Source organism: Octodon degus, unplaced genomic scaffold, assembly GCF_000260255.1.
Source record: "Octodon degus isolate 3935 unplaced genomic scaffold, OctDeg1.0 scaffold00249, whole genome shotgun sequence".
In the NCBI taxonomy this organism is placed as follows: domain Eukaryota; kingdom Metazoa; phylum Chordata; class Mammalia; order Rodentia; family Octodontidae; genus Octodon; species Octodon degus.
In genome coordinates, this window is record NW_004524825.1 from 2,241,899 (window position 1) to 2,255,371 (window position 13,473).

The 13,473-nt window shown below is 58.8% G+C and overlaps 1 protein-coding gene across 1 annotated transcript in view; it reads right to left on the reverse strand.

Annotated features, from left to right (window-relative positions):
* Positions 1-725, reverse strand: part of Mamld1 (mastermind like domain containing 1) — a 109,797-nt gene extending 109,072 nt beyond the window's left edge. Inside the window, exon 1 of the mRNA XM_023706290.1 lies at positions 647-725. The gene's annotated coding sequence lies outside the window, so the exon portion shown is untranslated. The remainder of the gene's footprint in view (positions 1-646) is intronic.
* Between the last annotated feature and the right edge of the window lie 12,748 nt (positions 726-13,473).

The following is a 13,473-nucleotide window of genomic DNA, read 5'->3' on the forward strand; positions in this document are numbered from 1 at the left end:
GGAGTCGCCAGCTCCGCTCCACTCGGCTCCTCAGATCGCTGAGGGCTGCTCTCCCGGGAGAAATTGGCAGGGCTAAGAGCTCAGGGCAGGGGGCTCCCCGGGGCGCACAAGCCCTCTCCACCACGCTCCGCGGCAGCAACGGGTTCGCCGCTGGAGTATTCTTCCCCTTGAGCCCGCTGCCCACCCGGTGCTTGGTGCCTGCACCCAAAGCAGCCAAAGCGGCTTCGCTGCTGGCACCTGGGCTGTGACCGGCCCAGGGTTGCTGGGAAGGCACGGAAGCCTCCAGGTAGCCCAGGGGAGCTCAGAGCCCGCTCAGCTCGCGCTCCTCTGCCTTTCCTCCCGGTGCAGCTGCCTCCCTGATTTCAGACGCACGCCTGCCTGCGGGGCGACTAGCAGCAGGCAGAAACCGGGCCCTGGCCGGGGGGGCAACTGGAGCTGTGCTCAGCCAGGCTGGGCTAGTCAGAAGGGGCATGACCAGCTCCCAGTCCAGGTGGGCCCTGCGCTCCCAGCAAACTTCGGGGGCTCTTGGCTCATGACACCCGGGGCCCCGGATCCTCAGCCATGGGGCCTGCAAGCAGGGGCCACAAACGCGCCCCGGATCCTCCCTCCTGAGCAGTGGGACCTCCCCGCCGGCCCTCACCCTTACCGTGCTGTGGAGCTCTGATGTGACCTGGGCTGTGTCCGAGGGGCAGGCGCCCGCCGAACGTCCAAGCCCGGTAGCAAATTTCCCCCGCTCGCGGCCGCTGCCCCGCGCCCCCGCGTCCCCGCGCCCGCTGCCGTGGGCTTGGGCTCGGGCTCGGGCTCGGGCTTGGGCTCCGGCTGGGGTTGGGGCTTGGGCTCCGGCTTTGGCTCAGGTCTGGGCTTCAGCTCGCGGCCAAGTTCATGCTGGCTGGTGGCGCTGCAGCGGCGGCCTCAATCTGCTTGCTCCATTCCCACCGCCCTGCTCCGCGCCGAGCCCAGCGAGCCGCGCCGCGCCGTGCGCCCGGAAGGTGGAGTTTCGGGGTTTAAGTTACTGATAGGCATTTCTCACTGCCGTGTCACTCGGGGAGGAGGAGACACGCACGCCGCACACTCACACACCCTCACACCGCCGCGGCAAGCGGCTCTGGCCTTAAAGGAGAAGCTGAGCTGTGCTGCTCTGCCCTGCCCTGCCTGCGACCCCTCCGGCCCAGCCAGACTGGCCCTGAGCCTCAGCTCACAGGACTCCAGGGCCAGGACAGGGCCGAAGGCGGCCAACGAGCTGCAAACGCCCAAGGACCCCGGGAACCTCGGAGACTTTCCGGAGGGCAAAGAGGCCCGGGTTGGCTTTGTGGGGCGGGTGGGCAGCTGTATTTTGCAGCAGTCAATATAAACCAGCACTGGGGCAAAGCAGACTTTGGCCCAGCCCAGCCCAGCCCAGGAGAGCGCACTCACCTCCTCGGGTCCCTGAGCTCAGCCCGCGTAGCCGCCTTGAGCGGCGGGGGCTGCAGGTGGCTCTGCCAGCCTGGCTGCTGAGCAGGTGCAGGGGCCACAGACAGGAGGGCGCTAGGCATCGGGCATGGCAAGTGGGCAAGTGGACCCAGCCGGGCAGCGGGCCGGGCGCGCTGACTAGGAGACCCTCAGGCCATGGCAGCTCTTTCCCGCACCCCCAGCTGGACGGTTGGGTGTGCCAGGCCGGCAGGATGCGCGAAAACGGAGAGCCTGGTGGGGGCCAGCCCTCGGAGGAGACCAGACCCTAGGAAACCAAGAGACAAAGACAGGGCTAGGGGGAGATGCAAGCCAGGAAAAGCACAGGCAGTGACGGAGAGAGGCGCGGGGACGGAGAGAGGTGGAGAGACAGGCCGGCAGGTAGACTGGCATGCAGGCCAGGCTCATCCCAGAGCCATCTGGTGGACCCCTCCCGGGGCTCCCTGACTCCAGAGCTAGGGAGCCCTCTGTTCTGGGAGGGGCGCTCACCTGCAGTGGGCGGCTGCTGCATGGGGAGCGTCAGGCTCCTCCTCCTCCTCTCCACCACCAGCTCTCCGGCATGACCACAGAACCCCCCTGCAGTGGCCACCTGGGCACCAGGGCTCTCAAGAGGGCGGGCTACTGACCTGGACCTGCCCCTCCCCGTCCAGGGCACCCAGGGCCCCTGGCTGTGCATGTTGCCCACGGGGTCCTGACCCCGGAAGACGGGAAGCCCTAGTCCAAGCTGGGCTGGGCTGGTGCGCTCCTCTCAGCAGGGGCATCCAGGCCAACACCTGCGGCTTCTGCAGGAGCCTGGGTTCCTTGCAAAGGGCTCAGGTGGCCTGGCACTAGAGCTGAGACCTGTGGCCCCCTTCCCGCCCCCTCCCTGCTCTCCCAGAGAGCGGCCTGGCTGCACACTTGCTGCATCAGAGCCTGCTCCAGGCGCCCTAGGGACCTGGACTTCCACAGGTGGCAGCAGTTGCAGGAGCTGAGTGCAGTCTCGGGAGGCCGAGGCTACTCCCAGGTCTACTCTGACAGAGCATGCCCTGGCTCTAGCATACGGGCCAATGCCAGGCTGGGCCTCCATTCAGGAGTCCGAGCGGCGTCGCCACCCACGGAGCGCTCCTTGCGTTGCCTCTGCACCCCAGACCTTAGGAAAGCTCCCGGTCCCTGCAGAACTCAGCGCAATTCCTCCGTGGGGCTCTGAGCTTGCCCACCACCCCTGAGTGCTCCTCTGCACAGCACAGAGGGTGGGAAGGACTCACCTGGGCTGGGCCCGCCCTTCTGCTTAGGAGGGTCAGGCAGGCAGGAGAGGGTATTGCTCCCTGGTGACTGACCCTCTGGGCTGGCCCATGGCTGCCCTTGCCTCCAGGCCCCACAGGGAGGCGGGTCACCCAGGCTCTCAGCGGCCCCTCCAGCTGGGAGCTGCCCAGCAGGTCTCTTGAAGGGAATCCCGAATCCCTGGGTAGAGCGGAGGATGTCCCGGCTGTCGGGGACACTGGCAGGAAGCCACTAGAATTCCCTCCTGTCCCTCAGTGTGCACTAGCCAGAGCCACGCAGGAAGCCCAGGCTCTGCAACCAGGCCTCCGCTGGAGCCCCACCCGTGCGCCAGGGTGTCCCCAGGGAGGCTGTGGTGTCCAGCCCCCGGCATGTCCTGCAAGCCTGCGGCAGTGATGTCAGAGGGCTAATTGCTTACCCTGCCTGCATGTCCCCGGAGAGCCACTAGACAGTCACCTATGCAGCATGGCCCCTAGCCCACCACTAGAAGCTGGGCCACGCTAGCGACCTGAGCCCGGCCTGACCCAAGCCCTCTCCCCAGAGGCCCTCCATCTCAGCTCATGGCGCGCCCAATTTCAAGCTGCCAGGCCCACCGGGACCGCGCCTCCGCTGTGCGCTTGCCACGTGCACGTCTGATCCAGAGGACACTGCTGTTGCCCCTCTTCCCAGCACATCCGAGTCCCACCCTTCCCAGCTCTTGCCCTCCGGCTGCCCTCCTGGTCCTAGCCACTGGCATAGGCTGCCGCCCGACGGCTGCAGTAAGCAGTAGCCACCAGGCAGACTGAGCTGCTTCCCCCCGGCCTGCCCCCATGCCCTGGTCCCTGTGCCCAGAGCTGCACGACTCCCCATGGCCTGAGTCCCACCGCAGGAGCCCTGCTGTCTACAAGGCCTGGTCGGCCTCCTTCCTCCCTCTGCTCCGCTGCGCCTCCAGCCTAGGCCCCTTCCTAAGACAGTAGGCACCCTGCAGGCTCACGCCCTTCGCACTACAGTAGGGGTTCCTTGGGGCTGGAATTCACTTCCCCAGATGGCCACCGCAGGCCCCTCATTTCCTTTAATCTTGACACCCATGTCGCCTGCCTGGCCACCGTGTCTGTGCCCATCTCTGGCACTTCCCCTCCCCCTCCCTGCTTTGTTTTCTCGGCAGCACTCCCCAGCAGCTGGCCTCCTCTCTCCTAGGCTGCATCCCAGGGGGGCAGCCTCTGGTCCCCAGCCTCATCCACACCCTGCGGGGCGCAGTGTCTGCCTGCCTGCCTGCAGCTTTGCAGAAAGCCCCGGAGGCCGCGGCACTGCGCACACCCACTGCCAAAGGAAGCCCTGCTGTCATCACACTGGACGGGGGTCTGTGACCTGAACAGATCTAGGAGACCTGGAGGTCAGGCAGAGCTCTGGACTCGGCTCGGGTCACGCTACGGAAGGGCACCCTGGCCCCGATGGCTTGGGCGTGGTCTCGCAGGCAGCCACAGAGGTACAGAGGGTCATTCCGTGGTTTTCTCCTAAGACACCGATGGCTGATCGAGAAGCGGGAGAGGTGGCCAGGCACAGAGGCCGGCCGTGGCTGTCTCCTCACCGAGGAGAGTGAGACAGCCGGGCCCTTTCCCCCGCCCCCCCAAAGCCCATGCCCTGGCCTTGAGCTAGCGGTGTGTGTGTTCCCCGATTTCTCCAGTTCTCACCTGTTTTCCCTGCGGGAGTGCTGCACCCACAGGCCTGAGAAGGACTCTTGTCTGCACTCTAGGTGAAGAAATGGGGAGTGCAGAGAGGCTCCCGAATGGCAGAAGAGGAAGCAGTAGGCCCCCCAAGTTTAGCCCACTTCCCCTTGCTGTGTGGCCCCCTGCCCAGGGTGGACAGCCCAGTCCAGCAGATGTGGCCAAGGAAGTATCTCCGCAGGGGCCTCTGGGAGCTGCTGCTTTCTGAGGGATGCTCCTCGCTTTGCTCCTCAGTGGCTGCCAACAAGTGGGCTGAGGCCGGCCTTGTGGGGCCCAGGAGCACCGTGCCAAGGCGCATATTGGCCCTGTCGTGGTCTGACGCAAACGTGGCACTCCAGGGTTTGACGGCCACTTGTGTTCATCATCAGAGTCCTGTGGACTTGTGCCAAGCTTCCCCAAGCTCACAGGACTGGTGCCGGGCTTCATGCGGGCAGTCTCTGGAATCTTGTGTGTGGGCACAGGCAGGCTGTCTGAGAAGTAGACACATCTCGCTGACCGCTTGCCCTCATCCCTTGCTCCTGGTCCTCCTGCGGCTCCCCACTGCCCTGCCGAAGGTACGGAGTTCCGGCTCCCCCGTCTGGCCCCCAGGGTCCTGTCTGGGACGTGGACCCCAGCCTCTGTTTCCAGATTCCTCTTGAGGCGCTTCTCCACCTGTCCTGGCCGGCTCTGGACGCCCAAGCACCTGGCCGTCGCACGTCTGCCTTTCTGATGAGGCTCCCCTGTGGGAACCCTGCCTGTCCTCGGTGCTCATCTGCAGGGCCTCCTGCTGAAGGTGCTCCCCAGCCAGCACCACACTGGGGCCCTCCTTCCCCGGGCCTCAAGGCCTGGCTCTCTATCCCTAACTCCTCAGGCCTTTGCCCCTGGCTCCTCCTGCTCCCCCAGTTTCACCCTGGCTGTTGGGGATCCCCCAAAGCCTCCGATGGACTCACGATTGACGGTCTGTAGGGATGACATGGGGGTCAGGGGCCGTCTGGCTGGCAGAGTCAGGACCGGGAGAGGGGAAGAGAGGTTGCAGATGTGGCCGTCGCGTCTGCACCGCCAGCTGCAAAGCCACAGAATGGGGCTCTGGAGCTCCAGGCCCCGCCACCCTGCTGGACCTCATGTGCACCCCGCCTTGGCTTGGGGAGCTGCATCCAGCGACCTTAGCAGCTGGAGGCTGCAATCTGCGGGAACCCAGGAACGAGACGGAGCAGGCCCAGGACGGGGTGGGGACCTCCTATGCAGTGACAGCAGCTGGACCACGGTCTGTGGGCTGGGAGGCCCTGGGGGAGGCCAGCTCTGCTGCCTGCTGGCTGCACAGGGCCCCCAGTGACCCGGACGTCTAAGGTATGAGATGGCTCCTGGCGGTAAGGCACCTGCAGTACATGGTGTGCTCAGGGTGCAGGTCAGCCTGCATAGGACCACCCTCAGAGGGCGCCTGACCCTCAGCTCACAGCCTGCAGTGGGGAGGGTGCTGCTCTGGGGATTATCCACAGCACCCCAGGGGCAGGACGCGGGTGTGAGGTCTGAACAGATGACTGGACGCAAGCGCAAGCTCAGGCTCTACATTGGGTGCGCAGGCCTAGCACTCTCGGGACTGGCAAAGGGCGAGTCTACCTGTAGCACAGCCCCACGCCCTGCTCTGGAGGACACCAAATATAAGCCCAATGATCTGTTTCCCTGTATTCTTTAACAAGTTTAATCTTCTTGGGGTTGTTGGTGGCAGTAAGCATTTCTAAGATGCACAATGGAAACAAATGAGAAATTGTTAAATATTGATTATAATTTCCTGTTGACTTCACTGATATAAAAAATAGGAACCTCGAAGAGAAAGGTCTCATTAGCAAGGGAACAGTTCACGCAGGGGCTACAGAATGACGATTTCACCATGCACCCAGAAGGCAGAGGCTACAACTCAGTTTGTCCCTGCACAGCGCCCTGCTCGCAGAAAATGTGGCTTCCCACCTGTGCAGCTGAGAGTGATGGAGCGCAGGCAGGACAGGGCATGGCCTCCTGAGCAGAGGTGGGCACACAAGTCAGCACACTGGGTTGAATCCAGACTTCCAGGCTCCTCTTGGAGCATGCGCACAACTGAGAGGTGTTGTCCAAACTCTGACGCAGAGGAAAGTATGCAGATGGCTTGCTCACTATTACGCTTCCTGTCGTGACGTGTCGTCCTGGGACCACACAGCCCCACATGGGAAGAGGCTCGAAGTCAGTGCTGTAGAACCTTCAAACCACCTTCTATTTCGTGATACAAAAAAGGGAAACAAAACAGCAAAATGCATCTATGGCTGTCCAGAAACCAGCCGGGCTGCTGTAAGGTCACCACAGCCGCAGAGGCCCTTACTAGGACCTGGCATGGGGCCAGCTGGGACCTCATCAGGCAGGCACAGTGGCCAGGACCTCTGAAGAAAGTGCAGTCATGTTTCCAGGTGATCCTGGTGTGCAGAACACAGCAAAGGAGCAGCGCAGAGCAACCAAGTCCTGACGGCACAGCTACTCCATGCCGGCTCCGGGCTTCGCGTCCCGGAGCTCAGCGAAGCTGCAAACAACTCCTTCTAGACCCGAGCTAGCTGGCCTGAGAGAGGGAAGCACCTTGTCTGAGGCTACAGAGTACTCTATCAGGTAACCAGGATTCCAGTGGCCCAGCAGCCCCGAAGCTCGCAGCCTCTCACTAAGCTCACCAGAGAGAAGGGAAGTGACACGTGCGCCACAGCAGTGGCTCTGTGCCTGTAGTTCCCTGGCCAGTTGGCTCGTGCAAGCTGGCTTGTGGGCTGTCCCACCTCCAGAGGTTGTGTCAGCGACTTCCTGATCCCTTTGGTAGCTCACAGTGGCCATCGTGGGAGTAGATCCAGCACGGAGATGGACTGCAGACCAGGGTTGGGCGGTGGAATTTTCCAACACACCGTGGCACGCTGAGGTCAGAGCCGGCCTGCTGGTTCAGATGCTGGCCTCACTGCTCACCAGCTTGGGCAAGCTTGCTCCTTTGGGCACTGGCGAGAGTAGGGTGCCCACCCTTCTGGACTGTGGGAATCGTCTGATCCAGGAACTCATGCAAACCCTGCAGGGCACTACAGCCACAGGCCGCGTGAGGATGCTCACCGACGAACTGCGAAGGCTAAGTGTCCTCCCCGATCCCGAGGCTCTGGGGGAGCTGAAAAATGCCCAGTACCTAGTGACGCCCCATCATTCCGCACCGTGGTGTGTGGCTGTGTGTGTGGTGCAAACTGGGAATGATAAGCAGCCCCATCATAGGCTTGTGTTCACTCTAGTTTTACTGTAATTTTATTGTTTTGCTATTTAGGTCAGGGTCCTATTAGGTGTTTTGAGCCCCCGTGAAGTCACTGTGGAGCCCAGGCTGTCCTCGAGTGCCGCAGTCCTCCTGCCTCAGCCTCCTGAGGGCTGGGATGCCAAACTGTACCACCATGCCTGGCTTTTTGATACTTCAGAGTGCTCCTTCTCCTTCAAAACTCCAAGTTTACTACAAAGCAGCCAGCTATCCTATACCAGCTGCGTCCCTCTCGGGGTCACCCACCTTGTGATTGCGTTGTTTTCTCCTGTACTTGGTGTACTTTTGGGTTGCTTTGTCCATGCAGGCCCCAGGAGCAGGAGGTGCATGTACCTGATAGCCTGGGGGGGGCTCAGCGTCTGGGGCCGGGTGAGCACATCCTACGGTGCTTGCTCGTGGCCACAATTGCCTCCCGACACCCACCTCTGGCAGCTAAGTGGTGTGTACCGTGTAAGTGTCTGGTGTCTGCTGTGGGAAGCTCAGTCCTGTATTGCAAGCCCTGTGCTTGCTGCTGTGACGGATCCGTGCTTCCACCTTGCTTCTGGCAAGTGTCGTGACCGTCTCTGACCTCCAGGCTTGCCGGCTCCAGCATACCCTCTTTGCTATCACTCTGGAGTTCGGATCCTCACCAGGTTAAAATACTTGCGGCTCCCTAGGGCTCTCAGGGCTAAGTGCCACCTCCTTTGCCCACCTGGCCGGTCCCGTCTCCAAGATGAACTAAGTCCTGCCTAGCGTTTTGGAGCTGCCACTGAAGAGTGCTAAACCTGGGCTGCCCGCGCAGGCCCTGCCTGACCCCTGGGCTTAGGGGGCTGCAAGCCTGCCTCTCCGCGAGGGCGGGGCTGAGCGGGAAGGCTGCTCCACGCTGTGTCCGGGGCTGGCTTGGGCATGGCGGGTTTCTCTGTGTCTTCACATCTTCTTCCCCATGCCTGTCTCGGCATCCAAATGTCCCACCCCCATAAAGGACACCAGTCCTATTGAATTCGTGACCCACCTTATTCCAGTATGATGTCATGCTATGTGATGGCTATGACCTTATTTCCTCCGTCTAAAATCATATACAAGCATCATGTAAGTTAGATGTGTTTGATACTTGGAGTAAACTAATTCACCATGCGCTGGATTCCTTTCCACCCCTGAGCTGTGAAAGCAAACAAGCCTTTATCTCCTTTCAGAATGTGATGGTGGGGCAGGCACACGATAGATGCTCCTATTCCAACAGGGAGGAAAGGGAAAGATACAAAGGGTCATGGCGGCTGCGAAAGGCAAAAACTCAGCAGGGCACATCTCATTTGATTTCAAGGCTTAAAAATGAGCTTCTGTCATCCTAGTTTGTCCCCCAGCTGCCACAGAGATGACCTATGGGGAGGGCACAGTAGGTCACTGTCTGTTCTTAGCATGCTGTTCTCTCACACCTCTGAGCTACACATCCGTTGTGCCCTGCAGGCAGCCAGAGGCCTTCCTTCCTCCCATGGATTGGGCACCCCCTGCAAACACGGAGCCCCAGGTGAAGCCTCTGCTTGATGTCCAGGAGGCCTTCTTTGAAACCCTCCTCCCCAGGCCAAGGACATTAGAATGACCTCTGATATCTTCAGTGTCTTCAGGGTAGATTTTGCCATCCCAGCTGGGACAATTCCATTCACCTGTTCCCTGCTTGAGCTCAGGAACCAGCTCTGTGCGATCCTGTCTTGGCAGCAGAGCATTGGCCATAGATTGGTGCAGAGCACATGAAGTCTGCAGGACTGGGTGATCTGCTGCAGTAGGAGCTGCTCCTGAATAGGCACTATGTGCAGAGCACTGGACGTGGGGTCACTCTCTGGGGAGAGGAAAGGACAATCTATGTTACAGTCCCTAGAGACAAGATAGGCCCTGCCCTTGAGAGTTGGAGGGGCATTTAGGTACAGGCACGGACTCCTGGAAGATGTGAGCTCTTTGCTTTGTGTCACTAACCCTACACAGGACAACAGGGCACCGTGTGGAAGGGAGCATTCAGGACCCAGCCTGCTTTGAAGATCTGTGCTGGTACTTCCAGCTCTGTGACCTCGGGCAGCTTGCTGCTTCTCTCTGCTTCTGTTTCCTGGACTGTTGAGGGCACAAATGGCAGTAGAGTTGGTCTGAGGATTTGATGTGTTTCATCTGCCAGATGTTAGCTCTTATTCAGACCTAGCCAGTGAGTTGGCCAGATGTTAGATATCCTTCAGGTAAAATGAGACCTGCCGAGGTATCCAGTATCTACTGACCCTGAAATGGCTTGCTGCGGGCAATACATGCTTCTCTGACTCATGGCAGGGTCAGGAAAGAAATCACCAGGGCCATCCAGCTTTCCAGGAAGCAGTCCTGTCCTGTCCGTGAGGTGACTTCCGCACATCAGCAAGTGGCACGTGTGCAGGCAGGAGATGAGCGTGTGCGCACGGGGAAGACGCGGGCCCACACACTGCCAGTCGTGCCACGTGTGTGCGAGTAGCATCCTCGTGCGGTGCTCAGCTCTCTGGCCTGGCCGACAAGGCCCTGCGTTCTCAGCTCTGTTCCTCATGTGACCTGCTGTGGGATCTGGAGCAACTCCTTGCCATCTCTGGGTGTGGCCCTCCTATCATGGCATTTTCTAGTGGGCCTGGCGCTCAAGCTTTCCTGGGGCCAAGAGACCGTTCCTGGCCTGCAGGTGGCCACCTGTTGTGCTGCGGGTGCAGCTGTGCTTCCGTCCACCACCTTGTCTTGCTGCCCCTCTCCCTTACTGGATTCAGAATGGCTGCCAGCTGGGAATCCTGCTGCCCTGAGGACTGAATGGTAGGGCCCACTGGGTATGATGAGCAAATTAAGCCAAGGGGCGAGGAAGTGGCTTGCTGCTCTTGCCTGTGAGCTGAGACATTTGTCTCCCTGGCTCTTTCTCCTGAGCTCAGAGGCAAACAAGGCCAGAAGGTGCTTTGGTCATTCTGGGCTCCTGGCACTCCCCTGGATGCCAAGGGGCCTTCAGCCCCTGGGATATTATGTGAAGCATTCTATGGTGACACTATATGGGGAATTACGGTACTGGGCAGTGGCCTTGTGGAAAAGAGTGTGTGCTTTACAAGGCACTGAGCTGTCCCTGCTGTTCTAAGAAAGGCGATTCAGAGAAGCAAAATCAGTGCCTTTTGCTGCGGCCAAATTTCTGTCTCACTGCTGTGTCCCAGAAACGTGATGCCCAGAGCTAGATCTTGTAGGCTGCTGTCACGGTGCAGCAGCAGCAAAACTGTTTTAGCAGTCAACTGCCCTGGACATAGTAGCAGATTCCTGGCCCACTGGAAAGGCCGCGGTACTTGAGGGTAGAGCGGGGGAGGTGAAAGTAAGTGGGGTATGGTGCTGCGCTGACCCATTGCAGGGGCATCTGGAAGCTTCCCTAGGTAGGCATGCAGTGCTCAGCTTCCTCCTGTCCTGCCCATCCCCAGCCCTGCCTCACAGATGGGGAGGCATCTCTTCAGTGACCGGGCCTGTCTCTGAAGGCACAGCTACACACTGGCTCCTCAGCCCTGAAGAATAGGCACCCTGCCATGCCCCCCATGGACTCAGTGAAGCCAGGAGATGGCTAGGACCAGCCTCAAGAAGCTTCCGCAACCTTTGACAGAGGGAGTGGAGCCAGGGCACAGGTCTCAGAGATGTTTTGGGAGTCCTAAACTGCCACAGCCCCAAGGGACCGTGGTCCTCTATTGTAGAGTAAACAGAAAACAGAACATTTCCTACCCCTGACAGAGGCCAGAACCAGCTGTCCCCTGCCAAACTCCATGCCAGCTCTGTTTGCGTCTGCTCAGGGCTTGTTCTGGCTAATGAAATGGCCATTCTGCCAGTGTAACATTACTTAGCGATTTATTAGTGATCATTGATTTTCAGTTGTGGTTTCCTGGGGCTGTGGGATGGAGAAATCCAAGGCATTCTGCCTGTGGATCTCCAGCCATTTGCTTGAGGCCTGAGGTGCGAGCAGTTCATCCATGACCGAAGGTGCAGGAGAAGAGGCGACCGGGGCTGCAGAGCTGCTCGGTTTCCATTCCCTGTCTCCTCAAGGCCCCTCGGTCCTGCTTCTCCCAAAAGCCCAGTTGCAGATGGGAGGGAGCAGGTAGGACTTACACTGGGTGCTACTATGATGTTTTCGTGGTCCTGAGCGGATCAGACCCTGCGTCCTTCCTCCTCAGAGGTCTCCCTCTGTATCTCCCTCTTAAAGGATTCCTGGGTTTTCCTAACAACTTATTGATCCTCAGCTTGGAGAGTTGTAGCCCTCCAACTCTGGAAGCAAGCAAAAGCCTCTGGGCCAGCTGTCCACATTGCCCTGTAGCCTTGGGCCTTCCCAGCACCCGGCTCCTGGGCCTGGAAGGAATCTTAAAGTTAGGTGATTCCCCTGAGAAGGCCGAGGCCTTCAGACTCTCCTGTGAGTCTTCTGTGGGTACTGCCCTAGCTCCTAAATATATAATTGGGACAGATATTTTGAGTAACTCAAAGAACCCTCACATTAGTATCCAGACTTGTGGACTAAAATCTATTTGATAGAAAAGATCAAGTAAGGAAACCTTAAAACCATTTGCCTCCTCAGCCAAAGTAATGAGTCACGAGCACAGCAGGCACTAGAGGGAATTGCAGAAGTGATTCCCTTACACGCTTACGCTTAACCAGGTGGCCACCCTAGTTATGGTCTCACTGCGCATGTGCTGTTTGTGCTAAAACAGACCAAATATCCCCAGAACTCAGGTGAGAAAATGCATGATATTAATCCTCATTGATAAATGGATCCAAACCAGGTTGCATTTACCCGAGAAGACCAGCAGTACGTGTTCACATTGCTACCTCATGACAGGGAAGTTTTCTGCTCTTTGTTGAAATGTAGGCTGTGGGGTTCTTGATGTCCTTGCTATGTCAGAGAACATCACATTAGTGGCTCATACTGAAGAGAGTGATCGCTTCCTGCTACGGGGACCTGGGGAGCAGTAAATGATCAGTACCCCGGGCGCCGTTAGACACGGCTGCAGAGTGAAGACAGACCCCAAGAAGACGCAGGAGTACCCTGCCAGCAACTTTTTAGTGGAATGACCTACAACTTCCAAGCAGGTAGCTCGGGTCCTCTTCCACTGACGTCTGTTGCACTGAAACACCTTTCTCTCAGCTCACCCCCATCACCTCATGGGACATCATGCTTCGGGTGTGAAGGGTCCCGCAAATGCTCATAGGTTGGAAGCTTGTTTCCCAGGGTAGCAAAGTTCATGGCTGGGGTGGTTGACGCTGTGACCTCAGTGATGGATTCATCTGTCTAAGGGTGTGCAGCCTAGTGGATTACTGGGTGATGGTAGAAACAGTACAAAGTAGGGCCTAGTTGGAAGGAGTGAGTTACAGAAGGCATGTCCTAGAAGGATATATTTGTCCTTAGCCTACTTCGAGTCTTTTTAGCTTTCTAGCTCCTCTTCTCTCCCCTCCCCTGTCCGTCCCCCTCCCTTCACCTCCTCTCCCTCCTCTCCTTTCCTCTCCTCCTTCTAGAAGGAGAAAAAGCCCAGGAAAGATGGACTATTGGACAGTGTCAATTGCCTTAGCTGGTTTTTATGAGTTGAATTATTCTCTCCCTTCCCAATTCTTACATCCAAGTCCTAATCTCGGAGTGTGACCTTATTTGGTAATAGGATTACTGCACCTGTAATTCGTTAGGATAAATTCATACTGGAGTAGGTTAGGCCCTAATTCAGTATTACCATTGTTCTTGTAAAAGGGGGTTATTTGAACACAGAGACACACATAGAAGGAAGATGACATGAAGAAGCACACGGGGGCTGGGGAGATAGTGAGCCATCT